This window comes from Vulpes vulpes, chromosome 7 (assembly GCF_048418805.1).
Source record: "Vulpes vulpes isolate BD-2025 chromosome 7, VulVul3, whole genome shotgun sequence".
Classification (NCBI taxonomy): domain Eukaryota; kingdom Metazoa; phylum Chordata; class Mammalia; order Carnivora; family Canidae; genus Vulpes; species Vulpes vulpes.
In genome coordinates, this window is record NC_132786.1 from 14828037 (window position 1) to 14849459 (window position 21423).

Sequence of the window (21423 nt, forward strand, 5' to 3'; positions counted from 1 at the left end):
GCATTCATCAACATCAGAAAGTCAAATTGTTAGAATCTCTCATACTGGGGATTTTTCACCCAGGAAAGCAGAATAAAAAGATCTGTCAAGAGAGCATAGACTACGGTAAGAATATCAATGAAATTATGAATTATAGATTCTGAAGTGGGTGAGGAGAGAAATCAAGATAACGGGAATCAGAATTAATAAGAAGAAAGAGTCAGTGGTTGTAGGCCCCAGTGAATTAGGAACAATGGAGTGATTACAGTGTAAGTTCAGGAAGTAGTAGTCAGAAAATGCAATGTATGAGTACATGATTTCAGACGTGGGGTAATTCTTGGGTCCTGGAAAAGACCAGGCAGGCCACAAGCAGCTGAAGTCGAATGGATGGGTGGATATTATTGATAAAGAAATCAAAGGAGAAGCCAAAGCATTGAATCTACATGGACACTGTGGATCCGATGGGATCATCTACATGGACACTGATGTCACTCAAGATGAAGGACTCAAGGGGTCCCTGGGTTGCTCAGTGTATTGAGCATCTGCCTTTGCTCCAGATCATGATCCTGGAGTCCCGGTATCTAGCCCCATGTCAGACTCCACAACCAGTGCGAAATCTGCTTCTACTTCTCCCTCTGTCTCTCCCCCAGCGCTGCTGCTTTTTCTTCTTTTCTTTCTTTCTTTCTTTCTTTCTTTCTTTCTTTCTTTCTTCCTTCCTTCCTTCCTTCCTTCTTTTTCTTTCTTCCTTCCATCCTTCCTTCCTTCCTTCTTCTTCCTCTTTCTTTCTTTCTTTCTTTCTTTCTTTCTTTTTCTTCTTATTCTTCTTTTTCTTTCTTTCTTTTTCTTTCTTTCTTTCTTTTTTCTTTCTTTCTTTCTTTCTTTCTTCTTCTCTTTCTTGCTTTCTTCTTCTTTTCCTTCTTTCTTCTTCTTCTTCTTTTCTTCTTCTTCTTCTTCTTCTTCTTCTTCTTCTTCTTCTTCTTCCTCTTCTTCTTCTTCTTTTCTTCTTCTTCTTCTTCTTCTTCGTTTTCTTTCTTTCTTCTTCTTCTTTTCTTCTTCTTCTTCTTTTCTTCTTCTTCTTCTTCTTCTTCTTCTTCTTCTTCTTCTTCTTCTTCTTCTTCTTCTCCTCCTCCTCCTCCTTCCTTCCTTCCTTCCTTTTTCTTTCTTTCGTTCTTTCTTTCTTTCTTTCTTTCTCTTTCTCTCTCTCTTTCAATCTCTCGCTCTTGTAACTTTCTCAAATAAATAAATTTAAAAACAATGATGGACTCAAGACTAAGACTTTGAGATAAGCGCAAATTATTCAGAGGGAAAAAAAAGGTATCCAGATCAGAAGTGTCAGGAAAATGATGAGTAGCAAAGTTTCTATGGGACAAGAGATTTTCTAATTGGAGGACAGGAAAAATGGTTTGAAGGAGTCAGAAGAAAGAAGGAAAATACTCTACATCCCCACCTCGAAGAACTGTAGAGTCTGGGAGGAATGGTCCCTATTTAAGACATATGCAAAGAAAGCAGTATTTTCATGGAAAATCCAGGTTACAGTTAAAGCCAGGAGATTCAAGAAACAGGAAATCAAGAAACCATCTGAGGAAACAGGAAGTTTTCCAGGCATGCACCTGGACCTCTTAAGGAATGCAATGGATGGTTAGGTGAAGTACGCAAGGATATGGATATTGGGCCAAGGAAGCACAATCAGAATATGATGGGGATAAGAGTACAGGAGAGAATACAGGACCAAAGGGGCTGATGATTTGGGTGATGGTCAAAAAAAAACCACAAAAACCCAAGAATAATAAGCAGAGAGAACTGCTACATCAGACAAGGGGAAGGGCAAGGACACAAGAGTCTCCTAACTCACCTGACATGCAGTTGGGCATCTCAGGTAGTGAGCGAGGAAGGAAGCCCAAATGTAGGTACTGAGCACTCAGGAGCTGTTGCCTTCAGTCCTATTTCTGGGTCCAAGGGAGGGTCAGGCAACACACCAAGGGAACCCGGGAACCAAGAAGAAAGCTACACTGTCAAGTCCTGTTCCAAAGCTTCCCTGGAAGATCCTGTCCAGAAACATGGGAGAGGGTCAGCTGACAGTACTCTGTGCACTCTGTGCACCGACCTGCAGGCCTGCCTGCGACACCCCAAGTTTTGGCTCAAGTGTCAGTCACCGGTTTGTAACCTGCTGCCTGCCTATCTACTCCCCTGTGTGGCCTACAGTATCCTTATGGGAAAATTAGACATAATATCACTGATCACTCCATGTTCATGGAGGGACCTAAGTGATGTACAAGGGCTTTTGAGAGTGTAGAAAGTTAACCAGCTGGAGGCATGCACTTCCCACTTTGCCCACACCTGCTTCAGATCCATCCTCTTGGTGCACAGCCCCTGACTGCAGCACAGCCCTTTGACTGATCTTTGCCTAGTAAGGGGCAAAACTACAGGTTATCCCAAGGCCTAGGGACTCCTATGACATTTCTTCTGTCTGCTATTTCCTGGGATCACTCTCCAACTTCATACCCAGGGCCCTGTCCCTGGTTGGTGAGCCCGCTGACATGCCCAGAGAGAGGGGCACACACATTTCATAATGGGCATTGAGCCAGGGGATGATGCGAGGGCTGGCGTGGGACATAAAGACTGGGGTAAGTCTGAGCTTATGTCCAGTTACTCATTTGGTCAAGATGAGTAACTAGCCAAACGCCGTTTGGAGAAATGACAACAAAGCTGCCTCGGATTTCTTCTTCTCGAACCCAGGCTCCACCTAACTACTCTATTACTTCCTCCTCTGGACCCCATGCTCCACCTATCTGCTCTATTCCTCCCTCCACTCGTTGTTGTCCTTCCTCCTCTTGTCATCCAAAGCCGCTTCCTCTTGTGACCCTATTTGTCCTCAACACTCCCCAGCGTCGTCCACCTCTCTCAACTCACAGGCCTACCTCTTTCCCTCCTGTTCCTAGTGCTTTCCTTTCTTGCCACGCTAACCTCCAGGTTTCCCCATGCAATTCTTGCTCTATTCCTTCCAAAAGGTCCAGTCCCCGCTTTTTTTGTCTCACGCCTGTTCCGTTTCTCCACTGTCTACTTTGCTCCTACTCCCCCTCCCAGTCCCTCGTAGACTTTAAAGTCTTATCCCTCCCCAACCTTCCAGCCAACTCCAACCAAACCTCCATGATTCACAAATCCTATCCTGGAGAGATGATTTCCCTGTGAGTGGGACGGTTCTGATATCATCCGGAATTGCCAGAACAATCAATCCCCAGGAGCTTGACTTGGTGAATGTTGGGAACTCAAGACAATGCCAGTCAACATTTAGCTCGGAGGGTAAGCCTTTTCCATGATGGCGTTTTCACCCATAACATGGTTATCGTACTATTCTCTGTATGTTACCTTCATCCTTGTAAACTGTCTTCAGATGCCAGAGATACCTTTAGCAAGATCCTTTTTTTCCAGAAAACCTGTTTCTTTCCTCTCTTTCCCAATTAGCCAGCCTGAATGAATTCTACATTTATAACTGGTTTCTCCATGGAGTTTGGTCTGTGACCACAGAGCAAACAGCAAGACCAGGGACACAAGGTAGAGAAGAGTGAGTGGAAAACATCTCATCTGATCTCTACACGGGTGAGTCCTATTGATCTGCCCTGGATGAAAGTGAATGTGAGAATGGGTGACCCCTAAGAACTCGCACACAGAGCACAAGACCCCTATTGTAGACATACAAGGATTCAAGGTTCCTTGGTCTGGTTCCTCCAAGACTCTATTGTCTTGCACCCTAGGACTTGTAGAAACATACTAGGGATTTTCTGTCTTTGAGAAATGCCTCCTGCAAAAAGATGCGGGTGGGGGGCGCCTCCCATTATCTTGTCATCAAAGCTCTGAGGGTTGAACCTCTGGATCCCAGAAAATGGCAGTACCAAAGCCTAGAAGGCAAGGACACATCCATATCCTTTCCAGATGATAGCATCAGATAAACTTATGATATATATATGTTTATATATTATGTTCATTATAATATATTAACATAATTAACATAATAATTAATATATTTATATTTATTATATATATATTTAAAGTACTCTTAAACCAATATACAGATTCAGTGGAAACTCAATCAAAATTCTAACGCATATATTTGGAAACCTGACAAGCTGATTATCATTTGCATGGACAGGCAAAAGACCCAAGAATACCCAAGACTCCCTTAAGAACGGGTAGGAGTAATTTACCTGCCAGATACCAGGACTTACCACAAAAATTGTAGTGATTAAGATCGCATAGTAGTAGTGCCAGCATAAACAAATAGACAAGTGGCAAGAAGAGTCCAGACCCAGGTTCACACCTACGTGGACACTTGACTGAAGACAAAAGTATTATAGCAGAACGATGCGGATGGACTGTGTTTGCAACACATTGGTTCTTGGTCAATTGGATACTTATAGGGAAAAAAATTAAGCTAGATTCCTACGACATAAGCACACTCAAAAATCCACTTCAGAAAAAAAAAAAAACAAAAAACAAAAAAAATCCACTTCAGTTGAAAAATACATCTAAATGTGAAAGAGCAAAAACAAATTGTGTAGAATCGCTCTGGTCATCAATGGCTATTGAGCACTGGAGATGCGCTGTAAGGAATAAAATTTACACTGGATTTTAAACATAATATCAAGAATCAATAAAACATCTCAAGAGTATTTATATTGAAATGTTGATAATTTGGATGTACTGGATTAAATAAAGCATATTTTTAAAAAGATTTTGCTTATTTATTCATGAGAGACACAGGGAGGGATAGGCAGAGACACAGGCAGAGGGAGAAGCAGGCTCCATGCAGGGAGCCCAACATGGGACTCGATCCTGGGTCTCCAGGATCAGGCCCTGGGCTGAAGGCAGCACTAAACCGCTGAGCATGAAGATCAACTAAGGCACACAAAAGTACTTGTTTTTTGCAATATATTCAAAGGTACAGCCATTTGCCTTGCTTAGCATTCTCAAGACGATAGTTTTGTAATGGTAATAAGAGTAAGTATGATCATGTTATAGAATTATCATCAATAAAAAAACTGTCATAAATGGTATCCTTAAACGTGGAACCAGTTAGCAGCACCTATAATCATTCACCTTAATTATTCTCATTTTCTTAGAGGAGAACTTAATGTGTATCAGGTTAAGTGTTTCCTCCCTAAAGTTAAATACTTTTTTCTATAATAATCTCTAATGAATGCATGTTTGATATTTTATACTTCTTTTCTTTTGCATGAGCAGACCTACTGACGTTTTTCACCTTGTTCAAGCAAAAATGAAAAAGAATGCTAAGTAATTACAATGTGAAACTAGCCTTTTTCTTTTTCTGAGTGTTACTTGGAAGAATGCATCTTGCTACAAAGCCAGTATTTTTTCTTCAATTAATATAAATAGGAAATGGGACAGATTAAGGAATTGGGTATGTGATTTATCTCTGGTCTGTAATTTGTTAAAAAGCAACTCCTATTTCTTTTCTAACCTGTTCATTTCTCTCCTCTATGTAGCTTAAAAAAGAAAAAAAGAGAGAGACCACCTACATCCACACAATATCATGTCCCCAAAAGCCAAACTTAAAAAAAAAACAAGGAAGCATCAGTATTTATGTAACTTTTCTGCTCTAACAGACAAATGTAACACAAAAGGCAACAAAATCTACATTATGATTTTATGATTATTAATTTGAATATGAATGGAAATGCCCAATTCCAAAGCTGGTTTAAACTGCAAAAGTAATATACTGTGCTGTGAGTCATTTTTTTCCCTAATTATATGGTGAAATCATTAAAAAATAATGATTAAGTTCACTCAAAATGACATTGTAAAGCTTGTAGAAATATAAAAGCAGAATCTTTACATATATGTGCATGTGTATATATATATATAAATTTCATTTTTTATCATAGTTCATACTGCAAAGATTTTAAGGAGATTGACTTTTATCTTAGAATTCCTATTGATAAGGAGGATAACTACCTAAACATAAACAAACAAACTGACCAAACTATCGATGGAATACTACATATTAATTTCATTATTGGTTATGCACATTGTATTATGAACAAGTTTTTTCAATTGCAGAAATGTCTCCTTTACAATGAACATTGTTTATTTGAAAAAAGAGAGATTAGACAATCTATAGTTGAAAAAAAACTGAATAAGAAAAAATTTGTTTATTTTATTTTATATATATCTGACTTATTTATTTATTTATTTCAGAGAGAGAGAGCGAGCGAGAGAACATGAGCGATGGGAGTTGGTGAACAGAGGGAGAGGGAGAGAGAATCCCATGTGGAATCCTTGCTGAGCACAGAGCCTGTTCCGTGGCTCAATCCCAGGACCCAGAGATCATGAGCAGAAATCAAGAGCTGGACACTTAACAGACTGAGCCACCCAGGTGATCCTTAAGTTGATTTTATTTATTTATTAATAGAGAATTGCTTAGAGCCGGAGTATCTCTCTTTGCATTAGCTGTTTACAAAATCAAGTTGAGTTCAGTGTGCAAGTTAATCTTGCAAATCAGCCATGGTCTCACCAATAGTTCATGATAACCTAAAGAGTGAGAATATGTGTCTCAGGAAAAACAGACTAATGGGAGAATAGAAAAGGTAGAACAATGCGGTAAAGTTCCTTTTCATAGGAAGTATCACAGGAAACTAAACAGAATCACATGATAGTAGCAACTTGCTCTAGTCCCTTGCCCATTAACTGACATAATTGGCTCACTCACTGAGGAGCAGTCAGGGATGCTCAGCTTGAGGTGTTGAAGAAGGTACATTATCTCGTTTGTAATGAAGCATCTGGGGCCATTATGTAAAGCCATTCTGCTCATGTAAAAAGATGTTCCTAAGACTTTAGAGCCAGCTATATATGGAGGCCCAAGGCAGAATTAAAAGTTTAGTTTTCATGATAATCATTTTGTGAACTTCCATTCATATTGGTCATCTTTTAACCATATAGACTAGCAAAAAGGAAGGGAGGAAGATGAAACCAAATTTGGTCAAGTTTAACTGTGCAAGGTTCAGTGTGAACCGTTCCTCATAGAGTAGAACTAAGGAATTCCCTGATCAACAAAAACTTGTTTCCTTAGAGTTTTTCCATTTCCTCCCATTTTTTCTCAACTAATGTAAATTATTGCCATCTTCTTTTAGTCTTATCAGATGACTTTGACTTATCATCAAGGCCTTTTGTAGCCTTTTTTCCTACTTGCAAATTATCTACTTCATGCAGATTTCATTTTTCAAGTTTGGGACAGTAGTTCATGAAACAATTTCAAATTCTATTCCCATGTGCATTACATGTTGAGCTGTAGATGTTCACATGTAATGGAATGTTTAATTTTCATAAGTGTTGGACATATGGGAATTGTATCTTCATGTCCATGATGATTCAGTTCAACAAGCATCTATTGACTTCTCTATGCCGGACTCTATTTGGGTTACTTGGCCTATATCAGTGAACAAGAGAGAAAAAAATTCTTACTCTAGTGCTTCTTACATCTTATAATATACATTCTCTAGTTCTGCTCCGCCCATGAAAAGTTTCCATTTCCTTCGATGTTATTCATTCTTATAAGTACTACTAGAAAGTTTCCAATGAAAACTTGTGCTAATGTCCAATAAAAAAAGCAAACAGGTAGTACTTAAATTGTGTTCATGTAAAAAAAAAATTGTGTTCACGTGTTATGCACTGCTCTAAACTTGTTACATATATTATGTCATTTAATCTGCATAACAAGTATACGGGGTGGAGACTGTTTATGATCATCATCCATACTACTGAATATATCAGTAGTCATTTCTCCTGAGTAATACCTAGAAAGTAATTGCTGGATGGTATGGGAAGTATATTTTTAACTTCATAAGAGATTGCAAGTTTTCCTCTAAATCACATTCCTACCATCAATGCCTGACAGACCCAGTTGCTCTCCATCTGTGCACTGCTAGATATTGTCATCCATTCTGATTTGGTCCTAAAGATGATATGTAGTAATATCTCATTATAGCCTTTTTTGAAGGATAAAAATATTTTATTTAATAGTTTTCTATACATTTATACCTCATAAATATTTAGACATAGGAGATAGTACCTACCCTTCTCTATCTGACAAATGTTTGGAGGCGAGCCTGTGCTGAGGCATTGTAGGGCAGTAACAAGCAAACAAAACACAACACCCAAGACTGGGACAAAGTAAAAAGTACAACATTTATTTAATTGGGATAACAGAAGGAGAAGAATGGGAAACGAGCAGATGAAATATTTGAAGACACAATGATTTATTTCCTTAAATCACAGATCCCAGGAGCTCAGAAAACACAAGTGGGATAAATATCAAAACCACACACCTAGGCAATTCATATTGAAATCGCAGAAAACTAAAGACAAATAGAAACCTTGAAGGCAGCCAGAGGGGAGGAGCCTTACATTCAAAGGAATGACAATAATTAGAGCCAGCTGCTTGTCAGAATCTATGCCAAGAGAAGAGAGAGTAGTCAAACTATTAAAGTATTAAAAAGAAAAAGAACTACCAGTGTAGAATTCTACATCAGATGAAACTGTTCTTCAATTAATGAAATAAATCTTTTCTTAAAAATTAAGAAAAATTTATTGTTTGTAGACTGTACTGTAAGATATAAGACATTTTGAAAGTTCTTTTAAAGGAGCAAGATAACATGTCAAAAACTTGGATTTACATAAAGAAATAAAGTGTACTGGAAAAAAATGCATATCAGTATTTGGTATTTTTCTACAAGAAAAGATCTGTTGTTATGAGTAAGGACCAAGAGAAATAGATGGGACATCCTTAGAAACTTCTGAGATAAAAATTGATTAGAAATGGGATCATGATTAACTGACACATGGAAATACATAGGTCAGCATCTATACTGTCAACCTAGAGAAAGAATTCCTGCTGTGTTAATATAGAGTTTATTTCTTTTTTAAAAAAGATTTGTGTGTGTGAGAGAGAGAACATTAGCAGGCAGTGGGGGAGGGGGGCAGTGGAAGGGACTCTTCAAGCAGACGCTGTGCTGAGCATGGAGCCCGACCCTGGCTTCATATCACACCCCATGAGATGATGACCTGAGGCACCCAGGCAGCCCATGGTGTGTTTCTGTAAAGTCCACTCTAGAATGGTATCAAGGATTGAAAGTAACTGTCTCCCTGTTACTGCCCTACAATGCCTCAGCACAGGCTCACCTCCAAACATTTGTCAGATGGAGATCAAGATAGGAAGGGTAGGTACTATCTCCTATGTCTAAATATTTACGAGGTATAAATATAGAAAACTATTAAATAAAATATTTTTATCCTTCAAAAAAGACTGTAATGAGATATTACTACATATCATCTTTAGGACCAAATCAGAATGGATGACAATATCTAGCAGTGCACAGATGGAGACCAACTGGGTCTGTCAGGCATTGATGGTAGAAATGTGATTTATACTATACTTTTGTATCCTTGCGTTTCAGTTTGGGTAATTATTGCTACCCTATGTTCAAGTTTGCTATTTCTTTCCCTGGCTATGTTAAATCAGGTATGAGCACATTGAGTACATTCTCTCTCCCACTGCTCTCTATTAAAATAAATTTAAAAGATCTTTTTAAAAATAAAAATAAAATCAATTGACCAATAGCTGTTTATCTAAAGCAATAACAATAATGTTACTAGCTGATATAGCATATAGCCAAGTGAAATGAATGAAAGAAATTTCCTAAGGCTTACGATGGACGAATTGGTAATACTCTATTAAAAGTTATCTGTACAAAAAAAATTAAAATAAAAAATACAAAATAAAAATAAAAAATAAAAAAGTTACCTGTACTATATGTGAAGTGGTATAGCATCATTTCAAAGTATACTTAGATTAGCTTAAACCGTATGTATGATTAGAAATATCAACACCTCTCTTTCAAGAACTGGTTGACCTAGCAGGCAGAAAATCAGTAGACGAGCTGAACCTGAAATCGGTAGAATATAGAACCCTACGAATCAACTTGATCTAACTGACATTGACAGTAGGTGGTGAATACTCCTAATGAGAGAAAAATACACAGTCTTTGCAAGCTCACTCGGCGGACCCTACAAGATACCATATTCAGAGACACAGAACACAGGATAAAAAATTTAAGAAAATAAAAAACATACAAGTATGTTTTCAGACCACAATGTAACAAAACTAAAAACCAATATGTATGAAACCTATATGTGGAAAATTATAAAACTTGGATGAAACAAATTGGACCTAAAAGAATAGGAAATATTCTATTTTTATGGATTCATAGACTCAATACTGGTAAAATACCAATTAATCCCAACTTGATCTATAAGTTCAAAACAAATGCAATCAAAATCTCAAATACTATACATTCCACATTTGCAATCTTTTCTATTTATCTACTCCTTTCCAATTGTATAGCTTATTCACTTTGTTTGACGATCTACTCAGCAGGCAATTATTGATTGTCTCCTATTAGACATGCACACCTTGGAAATGATGAAATTCATTAGATGTAGCTCTCCTGAAGGAGGAGGTGGCTGCACTTTGCCACCTCTTAGATGCATCATTTATCATACTTTTATGGTCAGGATCACTTGCTCCTTTAGCATCAAGCGGCAGACCTGCCACATTAGTTGTATGCACTGAAGAGGAAAATGAGGACTGCATGGGCTTCAGGGACTAGCAGAGGCTCCACGGTTACCTTGGTTTGTCAGCTCTGGTTTCCTTACCCCATCAATTAACCAAGAATGCCCCAACCGATTGTCATATATTCATTCTAGAGCTGGTTATACAATATGGCAGCCACTAGCCACATGTGGTTATTTTAATTTAAATTAATTGAAATAAAATAAAAATTTAGTTCCTCAGTTGCAACAGCCACACTTCAAGGACTCAAGATTCACATGGGGCTAATGGCCACTGCATTGGACAGTGAGAATTTTACAACATATCCATCACAGCAAAGAGTTTTGTAAAACAGTACTGACTAGATTCTCTATACCAACCCAAACAGACTTTTGTTATCCTCTCCAACTTTCTTATAAATGTCAAAAAAAAAAAACCACCTAATTTTGCTAAGATCCTTAAATCTTTTCGTAACAAAAATGTAATTCTGAAGAAATTTTCAGAGCCTAATACTTATTGCATTAGCCATGTTTAATGAAGACTAGGAGTACTGCATTATGTGAGAAGGAAGAGTCTTCATGGAATGAATACTAAAGGTTCAAATATCAGAATATTTCTGGAGATAGTTCAGTAATTTTATAATGTTACTGTACAGTGTACATTATCTTTCATGTTAGGTTTATCACAAGATAAATACAGAAACAAGCATTTTACTAATTCTGACTTATTTATAATATTTTCTTTTAACTAGAATCAGTTGCTGGATAGAAAATTGACTTTTCTTCCCTCCTACCATCATAGCACATCATTCACCCATAACAGTATTTCTCTTATTTAGTGTCATCCCAAAGGTTTTGTGTTATTGTTTGCTTTTGTTTATGCGTTCATCTGGCCCACTAGTTTCTGAGCTTTGGAAAAATGCTTTAGGAGAACACCAAAACCTATACCAAGTTTCCCCATAAAGCCTAGTATATAATGCTTTGAAGGGAGTGAACACTTAAAGCTTCACTGAAATAATAACTGACCATTAATTTGAAAATATGCATAACATGGCAATTTCCTGTGAAAATAAGGACTTCTTAGAGTGACAAGAAACACAAGACATGATCTGTGTGTGTTCTAAGGCTTAAAAAAAGATTTACTTATTAATTTACATATTTATTTCCTTATGTATTTATTTTGAATAGATATGGGGTATGTCCTTCCCAAATATCCCACATCACATTTGGTCGGTCTGCTTGATTCTCTAAATCAGTTAACCATTTGGTTCTCATACTGAGTAACCTATGTCTTACAATTTAATCTTTATCTTTAGTAAAAAAGTACTACTTTAGCCTGCTGCCACTAACATCTTTTCAATTTTCCTTTTTTTTTTTTTTTTTAGAATTTATGTAGGAAATAAGGTTGCAATTTACTGGTTTTCTTCACAGTCCTTGTCAGCAAGGACTTGATATCCATGCTATTAATTTTGGATTTATCCTGGAGGCGATAAGAAGTTATAATAGCATTTGAGCTACATGGTGTAAGTATAGTATTTTATAACTAATCAGTAGTAGGAAAGGGAATGGTTGTTTATGATAACAATGAGAAGCAAAAATATCACTTGAGAAAATTTATGAGATGACATTTCTGTGTGCACAAGTCTCTTGGTCTCTGTATATACAAGAGATGAGAAGGCTTTGAGAACCATTTCAGTGTTGAGACTTTTTCTCTTGTAATTTTTAACTAAGATTGAGATTACTATAAACCGTTTCAATAGTCCCTGCCCATAAGCAGTTGTAAAGACGGCATACTTCTATGAACCACCTCTGATTCACAAAAAGAGTATTTGTCTCTTTTCTCCACCCTACCAATTATGCTAGCTTGATATGTTCCAGAACCAGAAGCCAGAAGTGAAGGAACAGAGTTAGGGGACTGAGGTTTAGAGGGATGAAAAACACTCCCTAGAACCTGTGATTTTATTTTATTTGAATATGTTACATAAATTCCACCGGAAGACTTAAAATTCTATTTTGATTTGTTTGTCCAAAAATACATATTTTTATAACAGTGATAACTTAAAAATAAATATAATCTTCCTTACTATATAGACATAAGAATACACAGACCGGATTACCTGTTGTTCGAGTTACAAGGACCCTCAAATCATTATCTTGTCTAACACCATGCTAATAAGAAAACATTATCAACTATGATTTTTAGATAGGTTACCTAGGGAGAATAAAACCAGCTATTTTAGCCTATATATTTTGTGTTTCAGTCGCTGATCAATGCACTTTGAAAATAACAATACTCAAGTGATAAGAGTTTATGCTTAATTCTTAAATCTTTCACAAGGTACAAGGTCAAAACCATTATATTCAATATTACAAATATTAAAGCCAGTGTCTTTTAAATTATGTAATTTCTAATGACTTATTCAGATGAAATTATGCAAATTATAACTTATCTTAAAAATAATCCATGTTATATTCACATCTTTTTAAATCTACAATGCGTATGTCTTATAAAAATTCTCTCCATTGTCTGCTAAACCTGTAGAAATTTAGAAAATGGAAAGAATTTTAATTTTATGGCCACAATCATAGAGTCCATGAGGGTTCCTGTAATAACAGGTTCCTTAGCACCTTCCTCAGGGCGGTACCTAGGGACCTGGACCTGGGGGGGGTGAGCAGGGAGTGGCCCTAGCCGAGTCCCCCGGAAACTAGAGGACTGTAGGTAAGTCCTGACTTCAGCGGACTGCTGTCACTACTACATTCTTTTTTAGGTAAGACAGTGCCTTTGATCTATAGACAAGCTTCGTGTTCACCAGGAGCACCCATGTAATGTGCATTTTTGTGTCATATCCACATACAAATGACTGTTATTAAATACTTTATGAACATATTTTTTGCAGAGTCATGTTTTAGTTCTATGATTATGCTTATTTCTTTATTTAGGGTTGCTTTTGTAATGAAGCAGCACTTACATACACATATACTAGGCAATCATGGAGTTGGCACCCCAAAAGAAAGGTAATTTTTGCTCATTTTAAAGAATGTTACAAATATAATTATATTTGCATTTTAGGCCTCGTTTAATGATGTGACTTCTGGAATGCTTATCAAATCAGTTCATCATGTTTTTTTTTTAAATTTTATTTATTTATTCATGATAGACACAGAGAGAGACAGAGAGAGGCAGAGACCCATGCAGAGGGAGAAGCAGGCTCCACGCAGGGAGCCCGACGCGGGACTGGATCCCAGGTCTCCAGGATCAGGCCCTGGGCTGAAGGTGGCGCTAAACCGCTGCACACCGGGGCTGCCCAATTCATCATGTTTTGCGTTTGTGGTGCTCCGTCGTTGAATAGGACATTTCATACCACTGTTCCACAAACATTTAATGTCCTTTTAATTCTAAAAATTCTGATCTAAAAATATTTGCAACAATTTTAAGAACTTTGAATCTGTGAAATTGTGAAGTAAAGTTGAAACAGTAGAAAAGTTTATTTGGAGGGGATTGACCTCTGCACATGTGTTTGAGTTGAAATAATGATGTAAAAGTAAACTTTGTGTATTTCTTCCTGTATTTTAAACAGTATTTTCAGATTCTCAGTGTAGAATTAAGCATTGCTGATACTACAAAAGAAATACATCTTGGGTCTTCCCCCAAGTAATACTATGGTTGCCCTGTCATGAGAAATGACACCACAGTGATTATGTCCTCAACTGCCAGGCTTTTGCTTTTTTTTTTTTTTTTTTTTTCTCTCCTGCTACCGTATCATAATTAGCTTCACCACATGGACTGAGTTCTATTAGCTGAGCAGAGATAGAGCAATGTCAGCTCTCAGGTGAGTATGGCGACTTCTAAACTTTTTGAATCTGCAAAATGTACAACTCAGAGCTAGTGAAAATTCCTCTCTCTTTCTTTCAAAGACAGAGGATATTTACCCCCGGATCCTCTGGGATGGTGTCTGACACTCTGTAGACACTCCTGGAAACTTTAGGTTTTTAGTACTTTTTTAAGTTGTCAGTAATGATGCAGTTTGTTGTACAAGTCTGCAGCTTAGGACCTCCAAGGACCTCTTCCTTATTTACAAATGTTTCATTGGCTTTTAAAAAAAATGTGAACTGCTCTTACCAATATTTTCTGTGTTTACAAGCAGTTTAGCTTGACTCTTCTATTGCAGGCCTAGTATTTTCTTTAGCACGTTAGTTTGGACGTGACTATTTGTCAAAGTACTGAGCGTTATGTATGCCTACTCCTTATATTTTGATGTCTGGTACTTCTCTTTGCAGCAGTATATTTAATTAGAGCCAAACTCTATGTATTTAACATATCCTCAACGCATTATTCTTCAAATTCAACAAATTCCTTATCACTTAAATTCTAATTTGGAACTTGTCAAAGTTTTGTTTCATGAGTCTATAAGGAAGTGGAAGACAAACATTTGTAATGCTGTGTTTTTGTTGCTTTCACATGCATGATCTCAGTAATCACTCTGAGGTGTTATTAGCAGTGCAGCAGTATTCCAGGTTTTTAGATCTAAAGACTGAGATTGAGGAAGGTGTAGTAACTTAGTGTTTTTAATTAATGAATGTTAGAATTGTTATTTTTCTGACTCTAATCCCATTGTCCTTTCTTGTACTTATTATCTCCCCTTGAGAATCTTTACATACAGGTACTTCATATATTTTTCCCCAAATAAATTTTGAATGAAAACAGATCAGATGATTACTGAAAAGAAAATCCTTCCCCTCCTGTGTAACTAGTATATGTTTTGAACTCATGTATCATTTTGCTTTTTATTTAGGAATTTAAAAAGGTTAAATAAGTTTTCACATCATTTCATACAATGAAAATTTCATTACCTGATACATATTTTAATCCTCCAAGGACTTAAATACAGTAGACACCTCTTGTGTATTATGACAGGAGGGGGGAAGAGCCCACATGTACTGTTTGGTTCCCATGACCTTTTCTGTATCCCCCAAGGACACTTGCTGGTGTCCACTCATTTCCTTCCTTGACACATAGAGGGAGGCCACACTGAGGCAAGAGAAGCATAGCATGTCTTTCTACCCTTTGAGAGGTGCTAGGCTTTTTCTCTGGCATTAATCCCGTTTTGCTTCTAAATCAGGAAAGGAACCTCAAGAGGGAAATACACCGTCTTCTGGGTCCTGACCCCATGTAGTCCAGGCTGTTGAGTTCCTCTCAACTGAGCATCTTCCATTGAATTGTTATTTCAAAGACCTCTGTGTTTCAGAAGCCTTCTGCTTTAGGACACCTGTTTCTGGGGCGCTCCCTCTCTCTGCACAAAAATACCAAGTCGGAAGGCCCAGAGCCCCACAGCAGTGTCCTCTCCCAGTAGACCTGCTTAGCTGGGGAGAGTCACAGTCAAGTAGCAAAGCCAGTGCCAAAGGGCTCCCATTCCACCCTACTTCCTACCTCAGAGAGGGAATTGATGCCCTTTCATGGTTTCTGGAAACAAAGGAACTCTTCATCAGCAGGTTGAACCTTCCCTTTCAGCACAACTGTTCTTTAAATTAAGGTAAACATTGGTTTGTTTGTTTGTTTGTTTGTTTTTACCTATTTAAAACATTAATGCCTTGGCTCTAATTTTGTCAGCTTGCTGTATTTTAATTTCTCCAGGACAAAATAATCGCCTTACTTTTTTAGGTTTTCAATTTGATTCTCCCCTCTTATGCATTGCATATTATAGCAAATAGTAATAGAACTTAGCCAAATAGGCTGTGACAATTAAATTTTTTTTTATTGGAGTTCAATTTGCCAACATATAGCATAACACCCAGTGCTCATTCCGCCAAGTGCTCCCCTCAGTGCTCATCACCCAGTCACCCCAACCCCCCGCCTACCTCCCCTTCCACTATCCCTTGTTCATTTCCCAGACTTAGGTGTCTCTCATGTTTTGTGACAAATTAATAATTCGTTTTGGTTGCACATATTTAGGCCTTGTGCTTTGACTGATATATGCAAAAATGATAATTTATTACAAATAAATTCATATACTTGCACTATAGTTTGATGAACCAGTAAATTTTGTCTGCATGACTGTCATTAGACAGAACGATCATTTCAAATATATATGTTTGACTCCATGAACACCTGAAATGACAGCTCGTGTAAGAACATGTTTTGTTTTGGGTTTTTTTTTTTTTTTTGGTCCCTAAATTTGCATGAACTTACTTTAAAGTACTAAGTACTCTCCTGTATTTCTGAAGTCTTGTACACTTAAATATAAAGGACTAAATATAGCCACATTCGATTCACATTCCAAAATGATAAACTCCAATTAATTTGCAAGTTCATTGTAAAGTCTTTCTTATTTTAAAGAAGTAATTCTGTTTGTAATATAGTAAGCCAAAGTATCTTTATGACTGAATTTGCTAATAGGAATAAAAACAACAAGCCTCTGCACAATGATCACCGCTGAAACAGCCCCAGTAAGTTTTTCTCAAGTGGGAGTCAGGCGCATATTCTTTTTTTTTTTTTTTAATAATAAATTTATTTTTTATTGGTGTTCAATTTGCCAGCATACAGAGTAACACCCGGTGCTCATCCCGTCACGTGCCCCCCTCAGTGCCTGTCACCCACTCACCCCCACCCCCTGCCCTCCTCCCCTTCCACCACCCCTAGTTCCTTCCCCAGAGTTAGGAGTCTTCATGTTCTGTCTCCCTTTCTGATATTTCCTACTCAGGCGCATATTCTAATAGAAGGAGATGGATTCCTAGTTCCCCGTGTGGAGGTCAGCTGGGCTCTGAGTGACTGTAAATAGCAGGAGGGGAAAAGGCTCACTGGGAATCCGAGTTTGTGGTGTCCAGGGGCCAGCAAAGTTCTCTGTCCTGACAGCATCTCAGGGGGGCTTTTACGCCCCAACCACTTTTTCCACTAGAGGATTTTAAATTGGATCCATGGGTCAGAGAGTCTAAGACCTAAATAATTTCATAACATGGGAAATGTACCTGTTTCTTTCAAGTTGTTAATTAATGAATAACAACCTCGATAAAAACCTTAGTATTTCCTTAGTGAAGAATTTGGGAGGCATCAACTCAGGTTGTAAAACTCAGAGAGTGTGTGGTGGTTGACATGGGGAGTCTTTAGGCCCCAGGGCGAGCCCAGGATTGGTCAGGGCTTTTGTTCAGGTGAATGGGTTTTCCCTAGGCCTGTTTCAGATCCCTGAGCTCTTTTCATGGATGCTGGCTCTATCTCCTTTTTACCAGACACTTGGGATTTGTGATTCGTCATCTTCCTTTTCATAGTATCTTTGATCTTATTGATAAGTAAAATCTTGCCCCCACCACCACCACCATTTTTATCCATACCAGGTGTTACCTAGACCCACTGTGCAGTAGACATCCTGGCAGCTCTGATACTTGGTATGGTTTGCTGTAAGCCATTAGGCCCAAATGAGCATATGTGATACTCTATAGGGTTTGGGGGTCTTGCTTGTCTCCTTTCCTTTCTCTCGTTTTTCAGAAATGCTTGTATTGCAATGTTAAAATTTTATGAGAGCATCATTGTTCCCTGCTTTTCGGTTTAGATGGAAACATAACTCTTTTTCTGAAAACATGAAAGTATCCCAAACCTAAACATTCCTAGAAAAAAGCATATCAATGTGCACATGCAGTTGTCTTTGCAACTTTGCTAACAGTAATTTGGGTTGATTCAAAACTTCACTGACATTTATTTATTGAAAGATTTTGTTAATCAGAGAGAGAGAGAGTATACCAGGGAAGAGGGGCAGAAGGAGAGGGAGAAGCAGGCTCCCCACTGAGTAGTGAGCTCAAAGTGGGGCTGGATCCCAGGACTCTGGGATCATGACCTGAGCCAAAGGGAGACACTTCACTGACTGAGCCACCCAGGCACCCCAAAAACTTAGGTTACCTTTCAATAAGAGGATAATACAGTTTATAAACATTCCGAATTACACTTATCGAAAGAGATTCAAAATTTTCCTATCAGAAGAGTATGAGCTTAACTCCTGGAATTGTCACTTGATTGTCCGTTTGAAAGAACTGTGTTCCTTTGGCTAAGTTGTCATCATTACTTTCACTTTCTGTATTAAAAGATCATCATCAGGGTGTCTGGGGGACTCACTGGATTAAGCCTCAGACTCTTGCTTTCTGCTCTTGATCTCAGGGTCTTGAGTTCAAGCCCCACATTGGGCTCCATGCTGGGTGCTGGACATGGAGTCTACTTAAAAAAAAAGGTTCGTCATCTTCCTCAGTGTTTATTCCTTATGAATGTCTGTAGGGTAAATACCGTTTTCTGTTCTACCACTGAAATGGGTACCTTATTCTCATGGATGCATTGAGATATTTTCCTCTGTGTTGAGTGACCATCGTGTGATGTCTGTGGAGTGTTCTTGGTAAAACTTGTTGGTCACTTTATTCCTGCTGGCCTCAGGCTCACTGTCACCATGACTCGCTCACTGCTTATTGGTCTTCCCCTCTCATTTCTTCTCTTATCCCGATGGTTAGCAGTATTTTTTCCCTTTCTATCTTTTTTTTTTTTTTAATGATGGTCCATTTTAAGAAAAATAGTGCTTATAGGCTCTTTTTTTGTTGTAAAAAATATATATTTATACCAAAAATAACTCGAGCCAAAATGGAGGAAAACATATCTTCTTTACACCTTGGCTTGCTTATGTTAAGGAGTGAGAGGTTGTCCTATGTTATTGCCTCAGTGTTGCATGAGCTCAGGACTCTGTTTCTTCTGTCTTTTCCCATTTCTCCATCTGCAGACAATATCCAGGGTAGAATAGAATTAATATCTTGTGATCATTTGCCACGGTTTAATTGTGAACAAGTAGGATCGAACAGACATATAGCCCTGCTAAGTTATCACTTCTATGTGGAAAGATAGAAGTCACATCAATTCATCTAAAACCAAGGTTATTTATTATTTCTAGAAAATGTCCTTTTATATGGTACTGGTTTAAACTGACAATTTATTAAGGTGCCCACAGAGATAAGTATATATTTTCCACAAAAGCTATCTTGTCAGTGTCTAGGAAATATTTCTTAATTAAATGGGTAATTTAAATGTTCTTTGATTGCTTCCTGACAAGTGTTTTCTTACTGAAATGGGTATTTTCTAACTGCGACTTGGTGAACGTTCCTGGTGGAAGTGAACAGAGGTGTCAGTGGTCCAGAAGGTTGGGTTCTCAGATCCTCGTGTGTTGGCTGAAGTTTCCACTTTACTTTCTTGGCAAGGGATTTGGACCTCCTAAGAGTTCATTCTCGGGGCTCGTCTGCAAGGGGATGGAAATCCCTCTCTCCGGCTCCCGCCTGCCTCTGGCCCCGCAGCCTCCCTGGAGCAGCGGCCGCCCTGCTCCTCCTGCGGCCCAGTGCTCGGGAGCTGCGAGGGGCTCCGGCCTCTGGGCCTCTGTGCAGCGGTTGCCCTGCAGGCCAGAGCGCACGGTCCTGGCCTTCCCTTCCTCCTGTGCTTCCACTCCCCCTTGCCTTAGCAACGTCTCAAGAGATCCCCTTGCCCTCCCTGCCTTGCTTTTGTGTTCTAAGGCGGAATGGACTTCCCAGTGTTTGTGCTAATGACGTGCACTTAAGGATGTTTAAAGAAGTGGCCTTATACAATGCATCTCTGTATTATTAAGATAGTGCTCAGGTTGCCGCTCCGGAAAATAGGTCAGATCTTCCTGTGAGATTCAGGGGCCGGTTTCTCTCTGGTCTTAATTTTAGGAAATGTTGTGCTTTTCTGAAACAAGTTGTCATTTTGGTCTTAAGTACCAGCACATCCTCTATCTAAGTGAGTTTGCCTCTTTCTGTTTTCTGCTGGGAAGCTCATGGCCAGAATTGTGGTCCATCTCAAGACAGCGGAGCGGGCTTCATGGTACACATATTATTTACTGTTATTGTTTTGGGTCTCATCATTTTTTTCCCTTAGGGAAGATTCCCATTTATGTAAGCAAAATGTTGTAACCACCTCCTATAAATCATTGCTCAGGTAATTCAAGGGAGGTTTTGTAATGGGAGTTTTTATAAAGTAGCATCAATATTTGTGAGCACATATGCCTCCAGCCGTTAGGTTTTGGTGCAGTGTGTTGGGTAGCATGCAGTCCTATTATGACGCTTTTGGAAAATTGTTCTTTCCCTCTGGATGAAAACCTTTTGTACTTCCTGTACTGGGTCAAATGATGCTTTTTATTTCTCAAGATTATTTGTTATTTTGAAGACTGGTGGCTTCTGAAGTGTGCTGGTCACACATAGTATGTATTCCACAGGGAAAGAAGGAGGGATTGTGTACCTTTTATAAGAGCTATGACTCCATAGTTCTTTGGTAAAGCTGTGCTCTTTCATGGCTGATCTTTCGATAGCATTGCATATAATGCTTGACAGCTTCTTAGCACTTTTAATCTTAGAACTGCTGGCAAATTAGGTACAACTTAGTGTATTTATTCATTTATTTTTTATTTTTTTATTTTTTAAAACTTAGTGTATTTATGAAACACAATCCTCCCCCCATTTTTTTTAATTTTTTATTTATTTACAATAGTCACAGAGAGAGAGAGAGAGAGAGAGAGAGAGAGAGGCAGAGACATAGGCAGAGGGAGAAGCAGGCTCCATGTACCGGGAGCCTGACGTGGGATTCGATTCCAGGTCTCCAGGATCACGCCCTGGGCCAAAGGCAGGCGCCAAACCACTGCGCCACCCGGGATTCCCCCTCCCCCCATTTAAAGTGCTTATTCATGAAATAGAATATATGAAAGTAGAAAAGTCTGACTGTATTTGTTTAAATGAACAAGACATGTTTGTTTTTGGTCTGAAGCGTATTGCTGTAAAACTTTTATAGTGATGCCATTTACA